Here is a 20,029-nt window from a genome sequence, read left to right on the forward strand (position 1 = left end):
GGTCAACTACAAGGCTATCGAATATAATGCATCTTAAATGTGTGCAGAATGGATTTGTTTTTCAGAAAGAAATTGTCCGTACATTAATAGGCGTACTGTACCTGGTTGGCGTCCTTACTCGTTCGAGGAGAAAATTAATGAGGCGACAAGATAAGAGAATGGATTCTAAATTGGACTAGACGTCTTTATTTGGTTCATAGTTTATACGGTCATAAATAGATCTATTGTTCTTGATTTTGTTTTCATGGGCCTTTCATTGGGCCATTTCATTTGATATCTGAAAAGAGAGAGTTGGATAGAGACTTTGTCAGAGTCTTCCTCCCGAAGAAAATATTTTGGTAAATTTTGACCTCCACAGATGCCATGCACTCCTGATTTCCTCTTTTCTACCAGGAATATACCCTTCATGCAGATAAAACAAAACACCATAGAAACAGAAATGTGTTACCCCTTGGATGAATATATGTCAATTTGGGATCCCTAAGATAGGACATCTGACCCCAGTAAAGAAACTATCTACCCTCTCTTTTTTCTGATATTAAATAGAAGGGTACATTGCCACTTGTGATATACCATTACAAAAGGAGGTTCACTGGGTCCAAACGTGTACCACTCATCTGGTTATAATGAATAGTATATGAATTAATGTCAGTTAAACGGAACAAATCCTTAAAATTGACAAAAAAATTACAAAACAAAAACAAAAAACAAAAACAAAAACAAAAATCAAACAAATAATGACAACAACGCAGAACATACAAGTTGAAACTTACAGTTACAGAAAGTTATCATCATTTTTTAAAATTAATTTTCCAACATCACAAAAGGAGAAAGTATAAGTAAGAGTTCAGTTTTGCCACCCCCCCCCCCCCCCCCCCCCCCCACTTCCCCTCCCCCAACCTCTTTTTTGTATTTTGCGAAATTATAAATCCATTACGATGAAACAGAGATATCATATTAATATAATTAAATGAAATCATGCACTCCTTTAGAAAAAAAGAAAACTGAGTTTCATATATTGGGTATTTGTATGGAGGTTTGTCACAAAGTCATTTTTAAATAAAATGCAAAACAGTCCGAAAATGACCTTATTTTAGTCTATTTTTTATATTATAAACACGGAGGACGTGCACCAGGGGAAAATATGAAGAAAAGAACATTTGTGTAATAAATAGATGGTATAAATATTATGATGGTGCAAGCTCTGGAGCTTCCCTAAAAAAACTAGTGCAAAAATGCATTTACATGTATTAATATGGAAGTTTTGGAAGACTGAAGTCATTATTGAAAGTAGAAGAGTCACAAGAAGATAATAATAAAAGTTTTTTTAGCTCACCTGTTCGGACCAGGTGAGTTATTTTCATCAATATGCGTCCGTCGTCCGCCTGTGCACAATTCACAATTTAAGTTTCTCTTAAGAAACCACTGGGCCAATTCGAACCGAACTTGCCAGGAATTTTTTTGGTGGTCAATAAGTCCATGAGGTCCAATAACTTGAGGCCCAAAGTTTAATGTAAGCTTGAATGGGGAAAAGCTTTGACAATCTTCTCCTTTACAACCAGCAGGCCAATTTGGACCAATCTTATAGCAGGGATGATCCTTAGTAGACGGGGATTCAAGTTTGTAGGAATAGTGGTCCAGGGTTCTATTGGGATAAAGAACTTGGGGTCCAAAGTTTTAATAAAGGCTTCATTGCGAAAACTGCTATAAGAATCTTCTTTAGAACTAGTAGTAGCAAGGCAGTCACAATTTGCATCAAGCATCAGTAGGACATGACAATTAAAGTTTGTACAAATGAAGGTCCAGGGGTCCATGGGGGTCAAAGAACTTTGGGTCCAAAATTCATTAATAGCTCAAATGGGAAAAAGCTTTGAAAAGCTTTTAAAATCTTCTTTTATAGGGTTTATAGGACCAGTAACTACAAGGGAGTTGTATTTTGCATGACCCATCAGTAGGACATAAATATTCAAGCTTGTACAAACGAAGGTCCAAGGATCCATTGGGTCTGCACACTAGGTGTCCAAAGCTTAACATAGTCTTCAAAGGGCAACAGCTTTAAAAATCGTTTCAGAACCAACAATGATAAGGCAGTCATATCTTGAATGAAGCATAAGTAGGATATGCAGATTAAATTTTATACAAAAGAAGGTCTGTGGTCCAAGCACTGGACGTCCGAAGATTAAAATAAGCTCTAATTGGAAAAAAAACTTTTAAATAGATATAGGAAGATGTGGTAGGAGTGCCAATGAGACAACTCTCCATCCAAGTAACAATTTATAAAAGTAAACCATTATAGGTCAAGGTACGGCCTTCAACACGGAGCATTGGCTCACACCGAACAGCAAGCTATAAACGGCCCCAAAAATTACAAGTGTAAAACCATTCAAACGGGAAAACCAACGGTCTAATCTATATAAAAACGAGAAACGAGAAACACGTATGAACTACATAAACAGACGACAACTACTGTACATCAGATTCCTGACTTAGGACAGGTGCAAACATTTGCAACGGGATTAAACGTTTTAATGGTACCAAACCTTCTCCCTTTTCTTAAACAATAGTATAACATGACAACATAGAAAGACACATTATAAAATATCAATTGGAAGGCTTAACTCATCAAAAAACGTAAATTAACACACAAAGAATGAATAAATTTGATCTGTGATACCTGAATGCAAATACATACATGTGTAGTTAATAAAAATCATAAGGGATAAATAATTAAGGTCAAAAGTAAATAAACAGGTTTAAACAAAGTTAAAGTATGATAACACTGTGAAATGTTACACAATATTTTTAAAATCCATTTTAAAACCAGCAATTGCATGGCAGTTATATTTTGCATTAAGCATTACAGTCAGTGCCATTTGTTTAACCTTTTTTACTTGATGTTATAGAATATTAACTTATCGAAACTGATTTAATCCAAAAAATGTATAATGATCTAAACCCTTAGACCTCGACCTGAAATATTAATGCCATGAATTACTCATCTTTGACGAGGTCAATACGTTGTTATATGGACATGTTGAAGCGTTATCGACCGAGGGCGAAGTCCGAGGTTGATATTTTGGGTCAGCAGGTCTACAAAACAATGTGTTGGTTGAGATAAAAGTCCTTAATTTGTATATTACATATAATATGTAAGATTAAATCATAAGCATAAGATGTCTGAGCAAAACTAGTGAATGATAGACTGGTTGTCTGTGATCTAGATGTTTTTGAAACACTGAGTCAATATAAACAAAAATAAATAAATAAATAAATTAAATAAATAAATATATAAAAACATATAAACGTGTAAAAATATAAGAAATACAAATATAGTCAATATCAACCGGAAATAGAAACAGAGAGTTCATATCAACTAAAAAATAGAAGCATTAGGTCCGTATGCTATATATGATCATGTGACTGTTTTAACCAAAAAGGAAAGAGGTAAAACATATCATATGAAATATTCAGTATTTATCTATTGCTTTGGTTAAGTTGTGGTAAAGTAATAATCTGCAAATATTCGAAAGAACAAACGTTTGGCTTGTCAATATACAGTTGACACATAAAGTGTGAAAAAAATGAAGCAGTGCTCTTCTACATGCACATAATAGACGGATATGTAAAGATTAGTTTGGTAAATTATTTTGCAATTTACTGAAAACTATCAACCTTTTACCGACAAGAGGTAAGATAAAAGTATTTGATAACAAATTTCTCTTAAAGCTATCGGCGCAGGCTCTTTAAAAACGTATTTATTATGGCACCCTCAACGGAGTTGGGGTGACATATTGTTATTCTACGTTTCTTTTTTATGGCACCCTCAACGGAGTTGGGGTGACATATTGTTATTCTACGTTTCTTTTTTTTCTTATTATTATGGCACCCTCAACGGAGTTGGGGTGACATATTGTTATTGTTCCGTTCTTTTTTTTCTTATTATGTCACCCGATCGGCAATGTCGGGTTTCCTCCGTTTCTTTTTTTTTTATTATGTCACCCGATCGACAATATCGGGTGACATATTGCTTTTCCTCTGTTTCTTTTTCCCTATTATTAAGTCGCCAAAACGGAGTTTTGGGGACTTTATGTTTTTGTCCCGTTTCTTATTATTATTATTATTATTATTATTATTATTATTATTATTATTATTATTATTATTATTATTCTTAACCCTAATTTGTCCGACCATTTTCTTCCAAGCCTTAAATGATGGAAACTTTATATTTGGTATGATGATGGGGTAGTATCCCTAGGGGTGCATTCACTATTTTTTTTATTTCAAATGGGGGTCAACTTGGCACTATTTGGGGGTCGGAACATGGGTGGGTCATTTTTCGACTATTGATTCGCTACTGGTAGAACCTTTAAGTTTTGTGTAATACAAGAGACCGATGTCCAGGTGTCCATTCCACATTTTTTATTTCAGCCCGGGGTCATCTTGGCATTATTTTAGGGGGTCAATTTTCATGGAACATTCTAGAACAATGGTCATGTGATTAGTCATGTGATAGTGTTGAATTATTACTATGTACTTTTTATGTTATATAATGATAGATTATTACAAGTAGCACCATATGTAGCTGTAATTTCCAAAATGGCCGCCGTTGCCATGGAAACAACAAAAATGAGAAAAAAATAGATTTGGTCCAATCTTTATGAAACTTGACAATAGTGTGACCTGTCATGTGTAGATGTGTCATCCGACTTTGGAATTTTCAAAATGGCTGCCGTTACCATGGAAACTGCTAAAAATGTAAAAAAATTCAAAATGCTTCAAACTTAATGAAACTTTACACAAATGTTGACTGTCTTATGTAGATGTGGCATTTGACTATGGAATTTCCAAAATGGCCACCGTAACCATGGAAACACGAATGCCTAAATTTGAAAATTGGTCCAATTTTTATGAAACTTGTAAGTAATGTGACCTGTCACGTGTAGATGTGATATCCGACTTTGAAATTTCAAAATGGCTGCCGTTACCATGGAAACAGCAGAACAATGGTTGGGGGCCGTTTTGGCGACTTTTGTGTTAGCATCCTAACACAGGATTACTTGTTATCTTTATTATTATTATTAATATTATTCTTAACCCTAATTTGTCCGACCATTTTCTCCCAAGCCTTAAATGATGGAAACTTTATATTTGGTATGATGTTGGGGTAGTATCCCTAGGGGTGCATTCGCTATTTTTTATTTCAAATGGGGGTCATCTTGGCACTATTTGGGGGCCGGAACATGGGTGTGGTCATTTTTTAACTATGGATTCGCTACTGGTAGAACCTTTAAGTTTTGTGTAATACAAGAGACCGATGTCTAGGTGTCCATTCCACATTTTTTATTTCAGCCCGGGGTCATCTTGGCATTATTTTAGGGGGTCAATTTTCATGGAACATTCTAGAACAATAGGCATGTGATAGTGTTGAATTATTCATATGTACTTTATATGTTATATAATGATAGATTATTACAGGTAGCATCATTTGTAGCTGTAATTGGACTTTGGAATTTTTTTAAATGGCCGCCGTTACCATGGAAACTGCAAAATTGTGAATTTATTTTAGAATGCTTCAAATTTGATGAAATTTTACAGAGATGTTAATGAGTATATGTAGATTTGGAATTTGGCTTTAGAATTTCCAAAATGGCCGCCGTTGCCATGGAAACAACAAAAATGCGAAAAATCTAGATTTGATCCAATCTTTATGAAACTTGACAATAGTGTGACCTGTCATGTGTAGATGTGCCAACCGAATTTGGAATTTTCAAAATGGCTGCCGTTGCCATGGAAACTGCTAAAATGTCAAAAAAATAAAAATGCTTCAAACTTAATGAAACTTTACACAAATGTTGACTGTCTTATGTAGATTTGGCATTTGACTTTGGAATTTCCAAAATGGCCGCCGTAACCATGGAAACACGAATGCCTAAATTTGAAAATAGGTCCAATTTTTATGAAACTTGTTAGTAATATGACCTGTCATGTGTAGATGTGCTATCCGACTTTGAAATTTCAAAATGGCTACCGTTACAATGGAAACAGCAGAACAATGGTTGGAGGCCGTTTTGGCGACTTTTGTGTTAGCATCCTAACACAGGATTACTTGTTATGTCACCCGATCGACAATGTCGGGTGACATATTGCTTTTCCTCTGTTTCTTTGTTATTATTATTATTCTTCCAATGATTTTTGTCCGGCAGTTTTTTTGGAGCCAATGGAATCAATCTTAATGATTGTTCACTATAATGAGGAACACAAAATTTCGGGTTGCAGTAGGTCTTAAGAACACAAAAAATGGCTGCCGTTACCATGGAAACGGAAAAAATTTGAAAAAATCCAGTTTTTGGGTTTGGTCAACTATTTGGATATGCTAAAACTTAGAATCATTATAATTTAATACAATGTAGGTGCCCACTATATACTGGTGTTGGATGATTTTGGCAATCATTGGAACTACTATGTTGCCATGGAAACTACACCAAAAATTGCAAAATAATCAAAATGCTCCAAACTTAAAGAAACTTCACAGTAACGATGACCAACATTGGAAGATGTGGTATTTTGAGTTATAATTTCCAAAATGGTTGCTGTTACCATGGAAACAATGCAAAAAGGTCAAAATGCTCCAAAACCTTTAGTGTGTGGTGAATAATTTTGGTATGCTTAAACTTGAAATCATCAAATTTGTATACAATATAGTTGTCCATTATATACAGGTTTTGAATGATTTTGACAATCATTGGAACTACTCTGTTACCATTGATACATGAGCAAAAATTTCAAAAATTTCAGAATGCTTCAAACTTAATGAAACTTCACAATAATGTTGACTGTCATATGTGGAAGCGGCAATTGGCATTGGAATTTCCAAAATGGCTGCCGTTACCATGGAAACAAGGCAAAAAAGGAAAAAATACGCGTTAAATTTGAAAATCCGCTAAATGTTTTAAAAAATTACAGAATGATGTATAGCCATCAGTATATATGTGCATTCACTGTTTAAAATTTTAAAACTGGCTGCAATCTAGTGGCAATGGGGGAAGGGTGACATCCGCTATTGCTTGCAATGGCAAATCTAGTTATTATTATTATTCTTAACCCTAATTTGTCCGACCATTTTTTTCCAAGCCTTAAATGATGGAAACTTTATATTTGGTATGATGCTAGGGTAGTATCCCTAGGGGTGCATTCACTATTTTTTATTTCAAATGGGGGTCAACTTGGCACTATTTGGGGACCGGAACATGGATGGGGTCATTTTTCGACTATTGATTCGCTACTGGTAGAACCTTTAAGTTTTGTGTAGACAAGAGACCGATGTCCAGGTGTCCATTCCACATTTTTTATTTCAGCCCGGGGTCATCTTGGCATTATTTTAGGGGGTCAATTTTCATGGAACGTTCTAGAACAATAGTCATGTGATTGGTCATGTGATAGTGTTGAATAATTTCTATGTACTTTTTATGTTATATAATGATAGATTATTACAGGTAGCACCATATGTAGCTGTAATTCGACTTTGGAATTTTTAAAATGGCCGCCGTTACCATGGAAACTGCAAAAATGTGAAAATTTTTTAAAATGCTTCAAATTTGATGAAATTTTACAGAGATGTTAACGAGTGTATGTAGATTTGGAATTTGACTTTGGAATTTCCAAAATGGCCGCCCTTGCCATGGAAACAACAAAAATGCGAAAAATCTTGATTTGGTCCAATCTTTATGAAACTTGACAGTAATGTGATCGTAACCATGAAAACACGAATGCCTAAATTTGAAAATTGGTCCAATTTTTATGAAACTTGTAAGTAATGTGACCTTTCATGTGTAGATGTGCTATCCGAATATGAAATTACAAAATGGCTGCCGTTACCATGGAAACAGCAGAACAATTGTTGGGGGCCGTTTTGGCGACTTTTGTGTTAGCATCCTAACACAGGATTACTTGTTATTATTATTATTATTCTTAATCCTAATTTGTCCGACCATTTTTTTGCAAGCCTTAAATGAAACTTTATATTTGGTATGATGTTGGGGTAGTATCCCTAGGGGTGCATTCACTATTTTTTATTTCAAATGGGGGTCAACTCGGCACTATTTGGGGGCCGGAACATGGGTGGGGTCATTTTTCGAATATGGATTCGCTACTGGTAGAACCATTAAGTTTTGTGTAATACAAGAGATTGATGTCCAGGTGTCCATTCCACATTTTTTATTTCAGCCCGGGGTCATCTTGGCATTATTCTAGGGAATTTTGCCATGGAAACAACAAAAATGCGAAAAATCTAGATTTGGTCAAATCTTTATGAAACTTGACAGTAATGTGACCTGTCATGTGAAGATGTGCCATCCGACTTTGGAATTTTCAAAATGGCTGCCGTTACCATGGAAACTGCAAAAATGTCAAAAAAATCAAAATGCTTCAAACTTAATGAAACTTTACACAAATGTTGACTGTCTTATGTAGATGTGGCATTTAACTTTGGAATTTCCAAAATGGCCACCGTAACCATGGAAACACGAATGCCTAAATTTGAAAATTGGTTCAATTTTTATGAAACTTGTAAGTAATGTGACCTGTCACGTGTAGATGTGATATCCGACTTTGAAATTTCAAAATGGCTGCCGTCACCATGGAAACAGCAAAACAATGGTTGGGGGCCGTTTTGGCGATATTTGTGTTAGCATCCTAACACAGGATTACTTGTTATGGCACCCTCAACAAAGTTGGGGTGACATATTGTTATTCTACGTTTCTTTTTATTTTTTTTATTATTATTGGTCTTCCACACTTTTTTGTCCACACTGGATCTCAGAATTGAAAGGATCCAAGTTGATGGAACTATACAATAATGTTAACCACAATGTTCAAAAAATCAAAATGTTTCAAAAGCAATGAAACTTTACACAAATATTGTCTGGCATATTCAGATATGAAATTTGACTTTGGAATTTCCAAAACGGCCGCCGTTACCATGGAAATAGCAAAAAAGTCAAAATATTTCAAAATGCTCCAAACTAAACGAAACTTTACAAAAATGACAATTTGCATTTCTAGATTCGGTCTTTGACTTTTGAATTTTCAAAATGGCTGCCGTTACCCTGGCAATGGGGGAAGGGTGCCATCCGTTATTGCTAGCAATTACAAATCTAGTTATTATTATTATTCTTCCACCTAATTTTGTCCTGCAGTTTTCTCAGAGCCAAAGGAACCAATCTTAATTGATGTTCACTATAACAAGGAACCTTGACTTAAGAGTTGCAGTGCAACTTTGGAACTAAAAAATGGCTGCTTTCACCATGGAAACCGAAAAAAGGTGAAAAAATAAAATTTTAAGGTTTGGTGAAATTTTTTGAGTATGCTTAAACTTAAAATCATTTAATTTTGATACACTGTAGTTGTCCACTATATACAGGTTTTGGATGATTTTGACAATGATTGGTACTACTATGTTGCCATGGAAACTTCAGCAAAAATTTCAAAATATTCAAAATGCTTCAAACTTTATGAAACTTCACAGTAATGATGAGCAACATGTGTAGACGTGGCGTTTGGCGTTGGAAATTCCAAAATGGCCGCCGTTACCATGGAAACAATGCAAAAAAGGTTAAAATATGAAATGTTTCAAAATGCTTTAAATTTTCTGAAAATTTACAGAAAGATGTATTGCCATGCATATGTGTGCATTCAGTGTTTAAAATTTTTGAATGGGTGCCACTTAGTGGCAATGGGGGGAAGGGTGACATTCGCTATTGTTTGCAATGGCAAATCTAGTTATTATTATGTCACCCGATCGACAATGTCGGGTGACATATTGCTTATCCTCTGTTTCTTTTTCCCTATTATTATTATTTTTCTTCCACCTAATTTTTCCGGCAGTTTTCTCGGAGGCAATGGAACCAATCTTCATGATTGTTGAGCATAATGAGGACCACCATCAGTGGAGTTGCAGTGAAACTTTGGAACTTTAAAATGGCCGCCGTTTCCATGGAAACAGCAAAAATTTAAAAAATATTTTTTTTGTTTTTGATGACTAATATAATTTGAGAATGCCTGAACTAAAATTTTTCAAATTTTTATACAACATAGGTAAACACTATATACAGGTTTTGGATGATTTTGTGAATCATCGGAACTACTGTATTGCCATGCATATATATGGAAACTGGGGAAAGGTTTCCCATTTAAACCCTATGGGAAAAACCTTAAAATAGCATTTTCTCTCTGAAAATGGCAGGTCAAATCCATTGAAACTTTGATAGTATTTTCCCTCCCATGTACCAATGTGGCATCTGTCATTACAATTTTGGGAATGGTCTTTGTTGCCATGGAAACTAGCAAAAACGTCAAAAACTTCAAAATGCACCAAACTCAATATAACTTTATATTAATGCTAACTGGCATGTATAGATAAGACTTTTGACTTTGCAATCTCCAAAATAGTCACCTTTGTCATAGAAATAGCAAATATGTGTAAAATTTCAAAAATGCTACAAATGTTCTGAAAATTTACAGAAAGATGTATAGCCAAGCATATATGTGCATTCACTGTTTGAATTTTTCTGAAATGGCTGCCGCTCAGTGGCAATGGGGGAAGGGTGACATCCGCTATTGCTTGCAATGGCAAATCTAGTTATGGCACCCTCAACGGAGTTGGGGTGACGTATTGTTATTCTACGTTTCTTTTTTTTTCTTATTTTTCTTATTCTTCTTCCACACATTTTGTCCGTCGTGTTTCTCTGAATTTAATGGACCAATGTTGATGGAACTTTACTATAATGAGGACCCCCATGTAAAGTTGTGCACCTTGGTATGGAATGGTTCAAGATGGCCGCCGTTTCCATGGAAACAGCAAAAATGCGAAAAAAATCAAAATGTCCCAAATGGAAAGAAACTTCACAGAAATGGTAACTGGCACGTGCTGATTTGCAGTTTGACTTAGGAATTTTTAAAATGGCCGCCGTTACCATGGAAACTGCAAAAATGTCAAAAATGTCAAAATGCTCAAAACTTATTGAAACTTTACAAAAATGTTTATCAGCATGTGTAGATGCACTCTTTGACTTTGGAATTTTCAAAAATGGCTGCCGTTACCCTGGCAATGGGGGAAGGGCGCCATCCGTTATTGCTAGCAATTACAAATCTAGTTTTTATTATTTTTCTTCCACACATTTTGTCCAGCTAATTTCTCGGAATCCAATTGACCAATGTTGATGGAACTCTACTATATTAAAGACCACCATGTGAAGAATTGCAGTAGACTTTGGAATCTGCATGATGGCCACCGTTTCCATGGAAACGGTAAAAATGTAAAAAAAAATCAAAAATCCAAATCTTTTATTATAAGACCCAATTGGATGAAACTTTATGGAAATGTTACTTGGTATGCCTAGATGTACTTACAATATTTAGAAATTCCAGAATGGCCGCCATTGTCATGGAAACAGGGCGAAAGTTTAACATTGGTCCTTATGGGAAAAAACATTTAAGCTGCTTTTTCTTAAGGAATATATTATTAAACCCATAGAAACTTTATGGGTATGTAACATATAATGAGTCAAAGTTGTATATGGCTTTGGAATTTTGAAAATGGCTACCGTTACCATGGAAACTATAAAAATTTCAAAATGCACCAAACTTGATGAAACTTACCAAAAATGTTAACTGGCATGTGTACAGTTGAAATATGATTTTGAAATTTTCAAAATGGCCGTCGTTACCATGGAAACGACCAAAAAGCTAAAATTTTCAAAATACTCCAAATGGTCTAAAAATGTACTGTAATGATAGCTGGCATGTCAAGATGCGACTTTCGACTTTGGAATGTTCAAAATGGCTGCCGCTCGCCTGGCAATAGGGGAAGGGTGCCATCCGCTATTGTTTGCAATGGCAATTCTAGTTAAGTCGCCAAAACGGAGTTTTTGGGACTTTATGTTTTTGTCCCGTTTCCTATTAAGTTTTGGGGACTTTATGTTTTTGTCCCGTTTCTTATTATTAAGTCGCCAAAACGGAGTTTTGGGGACTTTATGTTTTTGTCCCGTTTCTTATTAAGTCGCCAAAACGGAGTTTTGGGGACTTTATGTTTTTGTCCCGTTTCTTATTAAGTCGCCAAAACGGAGTTTTGGGGACTTTATGTTTTTGTCCCGTTTCTTATTATTATTATTATTATTATTATTATTATTATTATTATTATTATTATTATTATTCTTAACCCTAATTTGTCCGACCATTTTCTTGCAAGCCTTAAATGATGGAAACTTTATATTTGGTATGATGTTGGGGTAGTATCCCTAGGGGTGCATTCACTATTTTTTATTTCAAATGGGGTCAACTTGGCACTATTTGGGGGCCGGAACATGGGTGTGGTCATTTTTCGAATATGGATTCGCTACTGGTAGTACCTTTAAGTTTTGTGTAATACAAGAGACCGATGTCCAGGTATCCATTCCACATTTTTTTATTTCAGCCCGGGGTCATCTTGGCATTATATTAGGGGGTCAATTTTCATGGAACATTCTAGAACAATAGTCATGTGATTAGTCATGTGATAGTGTTGAATTATTCCTATGTACTTTTTATGTTATATAATGATAGATTATTACAGGTAGCACCATATGTAGCTGTAATTCGACTTTGGAATTTTTAAAATGGCTGCCGTTACCATGGAAACTGCAAAAATGTCAATTTTTTTTTAAATGATTCAAATTTAATGAAATTTTACAGAGATGTTAACGAGTGTATGTAGATTTGGAATTTGACTTTGGAATTTCCAAAATGGCCGCCGTTGCCATGAAATCAACAAAAGTGCGAAAAATCTTGATTTGGTCCAATCTTTATGAAACTTGACAGTAATGTGACCTGTTATGTGTAGATGTGCTATCCGACTTTGGAATTTTCAAAATGGCTGCCGTTACCATGGAAACTGGAAAAATGTCAAAAAATTCAAAATGCTTTAAACTTAATGAAACTTTACACAAATGTTGACTGTCTTATGTAGATGTGGCATTTGACTTTGGAATTTCCTAAATGGCCACCGTAACCATGGAAACACGAATGCCTAAATTTTAAAATTGCATGAATCTTGTAAGTAATGTGACCTGTCTTGTGTAGATGTGCTATCCGACTATGAAATTTCAAAATGGCTGCCGTTACCATGGAAACAGCAGAACAATGGTTGGGGGCCGTTTTGGCGACTTTTGTGTTAGCATCCTAACACAGGATTACTTGTTTTTATTATTTTTCTTCCACACATTTTGTCCACGCGAGTTCTTGGAATCCAATGGACCAATATTGATGGAACTCTATTATAATGTAAAGATGTGCACCTTGCTATGGAATGGTTAAAAATGGCCGCCGTTTCCATGGAAACAGCAAAATTGCGAAAAAAATTAAAGTGTTCTAAAATGGAAGAAACTCCACAGGAATGGTAACTGGCATGAGCAGAGTTGCATTTTGAAGTTAAAATTTTCGAAATGGCCGCCGTAACCATGGAAACAGCAAAAATGTCCAAAATTTCAAAATGCACCAAACTTAATATAACTTTATATTAATGCTAACTGGCATGTATAGATAAGACTTTTGACTTTGCAATTTCCAAAATGGTCGCCGTTGCCATGGAAATAGCAAATATGTGTCAAAATTTCAAAAATGCTACAAATGTTCTGAAAATTTACAGAAAGATGTATAGCCAAGCATATATGTGCATTCACTGTTTGAATTTTTTTGAAATAGCTGCCGCTGAGTGGCAATGGGGGAAGGGTGACATCCGCTATTGCTTGCAATGGCAAATCTAGTTATGTCACCCTCAACGGAGTTGGGGTGACGTATTGTTATTCTCCGTTTCTTTTTTTTTTCTTATTTTTCTTATTCTTCTTCCACACATTTTGTCCGTCGTGTTTCTCTGAATTTAATGGACCAATGTTGATGGAACTTTACTATAATGAGGACCCCCATGTAAAGTTGTGCACCTTGGTATGGAATGGTTCAAGATGGCCGCCGTTTCCATGGAAACAGCAAAAATGCGAAAAAAATCAAAGTGTCCCAAATGGAAAGAAACTTCACAGAAATGGTAACTGGCATGTGCTGATTTGCAGTTTGACTTAGGAATTTTCAAAATGGCCGCCGTTACCATGGAAACTGCAAAAATGTCAAAAATTTCAAAATGCTCAAAACTTATTGAAACTTTACAAAAATGTTAATCAGCATGTGTAGATGCACTCTTTGACTTTGGAATTTTCAAAAATGGCTGCCGTTACCCTGGCAATGGGGGAAGGGTGCCATCCGTTATTGCTAGCAATTACAAATCTAGTTTTTATTATTTTTCTTCCACACATTTTGTCCAGCTAATTTCTCGGAATCCAATTGACCAATGTTGATGGAACTCTACTATATTAAAGACCACCATGTGAAGAATTGCAGTAGACTTTGGAATCTGCATGATGGCCACCGTTTCCATGGAAACGGTAAAAATGTAAAAAAAAATCAAAAATCCAAATCTTTTATTATAAGACCCAATTGGATGAAACTTTATGGAAATGTTACTTGGTATGCCTAGATGTACTTACAATATTTAGAAATTCCAGAATAACCGCCATTGTCATGGAAACAGGGCGAAAGTTTAACATTGGTCCTTATGGGAAAAAACATTTAAGCTGCTTTTTCTTAAAGAATATAATATTAAACCCATAGAAACTTTATGGGTATGTAACATATAATGAGTCAAAGTTGTATATGGCTTTGGAATTTTGAAAATGGCTACCGTTACCATGGAAACTATAAAAATTTCAAAATGCACCAAACTTGATGAAACTTACCAAAAATGTTAACTGGCATGTGTACAGTTAAAAATATGATTTTGAAATTTTCAAAATGGCCGTCGTTACCATGGAAACGACCAAAAAGCTAAAATTTTCAAAATACTCCAAATGGTCTAAAAATGTACTGTAATGATAGCTGGCATGTAAAGATGCGACTTTCGACTTTAGAATGTTCAAAATGGCTGCCGCTCGCCTGGCAATAGGGGAAGGGTGCCATCCGCTATTGTTTGCAATGGCAAATCTAGTTTTTATAATTTTTCCTCCACACATTTTGTCCGCGCGAGTTCTTGGAATCCAATGGACCAATATTGATGGAACTCTTAATATAATGTAAAGTTTTGCACCTTGCTATGGAATGGTAAAAATGGCCGCCGTTTCCATGGAAACAGCAAAAATGCGAAAAAAATTAAAGTGTTCCAAACTGGAAGAAACTCCACAGGAATGGTAACTGGCATGAGCAGAGTTGCATTTTGAAGTTGGAATTTTTAAAATGGCCGCCGTAACCATGGAAACAGCAAAAATGTCCAAAATTTCAAAATGCTTCAAACTTAATGAAACTTTACAAAAATGATAATTTGCATGTGTAGATGCACTCTTTGACTTTGGAATTTTCTAAATGGATGCCGCTCGCCTGGCAATGGGGGAAGGGTGCCATCCGCTATTGCTTGCAATGGCAAATCTAGTTTCTTTTTATTTTTCTTCCACACTTTTTTGTCCGCGCTAGTTCTCGGAATTGAAAGGACCAATGTTGATGAAACTATGCTATAATGTAAAGCACCATCTCAAGTTGTGCATCTGACTATGGAATTTTCCAAGATGGCCACCGTTTTCATGGAAACGAAACAAATGTAAAAAAAAAATCCAAAATCCAAATCTTTTATTATAAAACTCAACTGGATGAAACTTTATGGAAATGTTAACTGGTATGCCTAGATAAAAATTTAGTATTTAGAAATTCCAAAATGGCCGCCATTGTCATGGAAACAGGGCGAAAGTTTAACATTGGCCCTATAAGAAAACACACTAAAGCTGCTTTTTCTTAAAGAATATAATACTTAACCCATAGAAACTTTATGGGTACGGAACATGTAATGATTCAAAGTGATATCTGTCTTTGGAATTACAAAAAAATGGCAACCGTAACCATGGAAACTACAAAAATTTCAAAATGCACCAAACTTTATGAAACTTCACAGAAATGTTGACTGGTATGTGCAGAGTTGATATATGGTTTTGGAATTTTCAAAATGGCCGCCGTTACCATGGAAACAGCCAAAATGTCAAAAATTTCAAAATGTTCCAAACTTTCTGAAAATTACCAATAACGATAACTGCTACATATAGATGCGATTTTAGACTTTGGAAATATCAAAAAGGCTGCCGTTATCCTGGCAATGGGGGGGGGGGGGGGCGAGGGTGCCATCCGTTATTGCTAGCAATTACAAATCTAGTTTTACTTGTGTTTCGCAAGTAACAACACAAGAAACGAATTTGAAGTTAAAGTAAAATAAATATTACAAGCAACAGCGACATTTTAAAATTTGCAATATATTAAAATGTCCAAACTATTGATACAATAAATCAAACTGATCTTTTGCAGAAGCCGGTTGACCGAATAGATGGAACAAAATGAGAAAGACATTTATTCATTTCCTAATGTTCCTTTGAAAAGATAAAATATATTTGGCAACAGTGATACGGTAATATTGTACATCACTAGTGGGGTTCAAATTTTATATTGTCTGAATGGGAAAAAACCTTTAAAATACTCTAGTTCTTTATAATTCAGTTCAAAACACATTATTTTTTTAATTTGTGTGAAGAATGCAAACTTATGATATACACTTAAAAATTGTATGTTTGTGACTTTTGTGACTAGGAGGCAGACCTTTATAAGCAGTGTTCCTTTGTGTATATAAACAAGTTGTATTATATAAACATAAGAAGATGTGGCATGATTGCCAATGAGATATTATACATGTACATGTAGATACAACATGTATTAATACTGAGTACAATAAAGTATTGTTTAAACAAATATAAATTCAGTGTGTAATAATTACACACAAGTTCGAGACTAGATTTTTGTGTCGCTTTAATAGGATGGTCAACACATGGGGGATCACTTTGTCCGTCGTCTTGCGTCGTCGCCCTTCGCCACACCTAACGTGTATCTGCAACTACTCCTCAACAATTGACAGTGGATTTCAATGAAGTTTTTATTGATTCTTTTCCTGCTACCTTCCAATTTATTTTCTCATAAAATTTCATATTTAATAAAGTTCGCCACTTCTTGGACTTTATTATGGTCATATCTTATACAGAACACTATGGGGACATCTATATCTGGGATCCGCATCTCCTCGTAAATCATCAAATGGATATCTATGAAACTTTCAGGAATTCTTTCCTATATTTGGCTGATGTGCACCCGCTATTTTATTTTTTTTTTCGTCATTTTATTATTTAACAAACTTAACCACATTTTATTTGTAGTGTCATATAAGCTTGAATCGTCTTGAAATCTGAAATCGCTCACTTGGAAAAGGTACACTTTGATACACTACAAACACGGTATATTTGAATTTCTCCACCTCGACATCATAGAAAATCTTACCAATCTCACCACTCCCGATATCTCCGCAACATATATAACTTATATGTGCTAAGAAATATTCATGCCATGCAGAAGAAGTGCTATTATGCCTATACCGATTTCACCCAAAACATCAATTTCTCAGTATTCCACAACAACTGGTTTACAGGGTGACAAATCTACATAATTAAAGCATGACGTGCTATTTCCGCTCTACGAAATGTTCTATGTTAATCCAGCGGGCACATGACGTTGTTTCAACGTTGAAAAATCGTTGAATTTTGGTTGAGTTCGTCATCAACGTTGATTCAACGTAATTATTTTCAACGTCGAATATTCAACCACAATTCAATGTTGATTCAACGTCTTAATTTCAACGTTGAAATTTCAACAGAAAGTTGATGTTGATTCAACGTCTTATTTTCAACGTTGAAATTTTAACAGAAAGTTGATGTTGATTCAACGTCGTATTTTTCAACGTTGAAATTTTAACAGAAAGTTGATGTTGATTCAACGTCACTTTTTCAACGTTGAACCAATATACATATGAAATATATGATATGCATTAATCAACAATTCAAATCTGTTTTACTAAAGAATTAAGTTTGGAAATTGAAGCAGGCAGTGGGATCAAGTGGGAGGGGGGATTGGGAGGTTGTCTGTCCATCCGTCAGTCCGGCAAATCAGTTTTCCACACTTTTTTTCTTCGTGCTTGAAGATATTGATTTGATATCTGGTATATTGTTTCATCATGACCAGTTACAGATCAAGTTCGAATTAAATGACCCTTGGACTTTCAAAAATTCACTCAAATATTCATTTCGGTCTGATGATTTTGTGCAGAGTTATGGTCCATGACAAGTTAAAGATCAAGTAAGCGTTCTGTTTAACCGGTATGGGACTATGTATTGCCATGTAATACTCTCAGAATGCTTGTTATTTTCAGGATTTTGATAGGCATTTTTTCAACAATTGGACACAAACACCTGAGATATTTTGTACCCTAAGTAAATACTCAAAATCCCCTAGCCCTACTAGCCGAGGACCAGTTATTAATGTAAGTTGCAGTTAGTCACTTTGCAAAACCATCCAAACTGTCTGGTAAAAATTATTTGATAAGGCCAAACAAAAAATTATGTGTGTTTACTGTACCCCTTCCTACCCTTACTTTTATCCCCTACCCTTAAGTTTATTTACCATTTTTGATTAAGCAGTATTAATTTCTGGTCTATGCGGCCGGACGTCTGGTTCTTAGTCTGCGGTCTGTCTCAAATCAGCTAGGTTAAAGTTTTTGGTCATTTTTGTGATATTTTTATTAACAAGAAAAATGGATTATTAATACACAGCATGTTGACATGTATCATCGCACATGCATTACCTGTCCTTATTGCCGATTGGGTATTTTATTTCAGCTTATATCTATTAATAACAACCAATGATATAAGGAATTCCCTACTGGCCACTCTTGACATCTCGCTCTCTAATTGCTTTGTGAGATGTGGGAAGGGAACCAATCAGAACAAGGCCCTTATTTCAAATTATCCAATCGGCAGAGATAATTAATTAATTATCATCCTTTTGTTTTAATTACTGCGCGCCTCATTTAGGCATTCTAGATAATACAACTGCATGAAGCAGACGCATTGCAATTTGGCATTAGCGAATTTAAAATATATATATATATTGTCTTTAAACATCGAAAAATTTTACGGGAAAAATTGGTTTAAATCCTTGGAAATGGATATTTCGGCAAAGTTGTTAAAACCAGTGAAAGTATAGAGAACTTTTGTCTGAATAGCTGAATTCCCGAGAATGATATTTAACAGTGATACACTGTAGACTTTTGTGCACATTCCGGCGATGGAATTTATTGAGATCTGCTGTTGACGTGTGTAATCCTTGCATACCGTGTTCTGGTGATGGAATTTATTGCGTTTCCCTGTAGACTTTTGTAGTTTTTATCCTGCACGCTCCGGCGACGGAATTATCCGAGTCAGAAATGCTCTGCTTTAAACTTTTTTAACATTTGTACCAAATAGTATATTTGCGACTATAGGCGATATGGCGAGCGACAGTGAAGGCGAAGTAGATTTTCCACGTAATGTCGAGCAGGTACAGATGTGGGCATCCACAATGAAGCTGAATCCAAACACAGCTTCCGAATTAATTAGACTTGGCTTCGATTCTATGGAAGCGATTTCATTGATTGAAAAAGAGGATATGCCAGCTTTTAATATTCCGCTTGGGCAGCAAAAAGTGTTGATACGAGCAGTTGGAAAAACTTTCAAGGACGGTCGCGCTGAAGCTGGGAATATGGCGGACACGCACCCTTACGGAAATGAAAACGAGGCTACACAGAGAACTTCCGCTAGGATACAAAATGGCGGCACCAGCAACCAAGATGGCGACGGTGTAAACAACAAAGATGGCGACGATGTAAACAACAAAGATGGCGGCGCCCATACGTCAAACCCCCGATCGGAGGATGCCTATGTGCAAGAGATCCTAAAGATGATGTCGAGGGAGAAGAACATTACAGGACAATTTGTGAATGACTCTCATAATTCTTCCACAGGTAGAGACAATTTGCTGGTCAATGACATTTACTCATGGA

Source organism: Mytilus californianus, unplaced genomic scaffold, assembly GCF_021869535.1.
Source record: "Mytilus californianus isolate M0D057914Y unplaced genomic scaffold, xbMytCali1.0.p SCAF_9, whole genome shotgun sequence".
NCBI classification, from domain to species: Eukaryota; Metazoa; Mollusca; class Bivalvia; order Mytilida; family Mytilidae; genus Mytilus; species Mytilus californianus.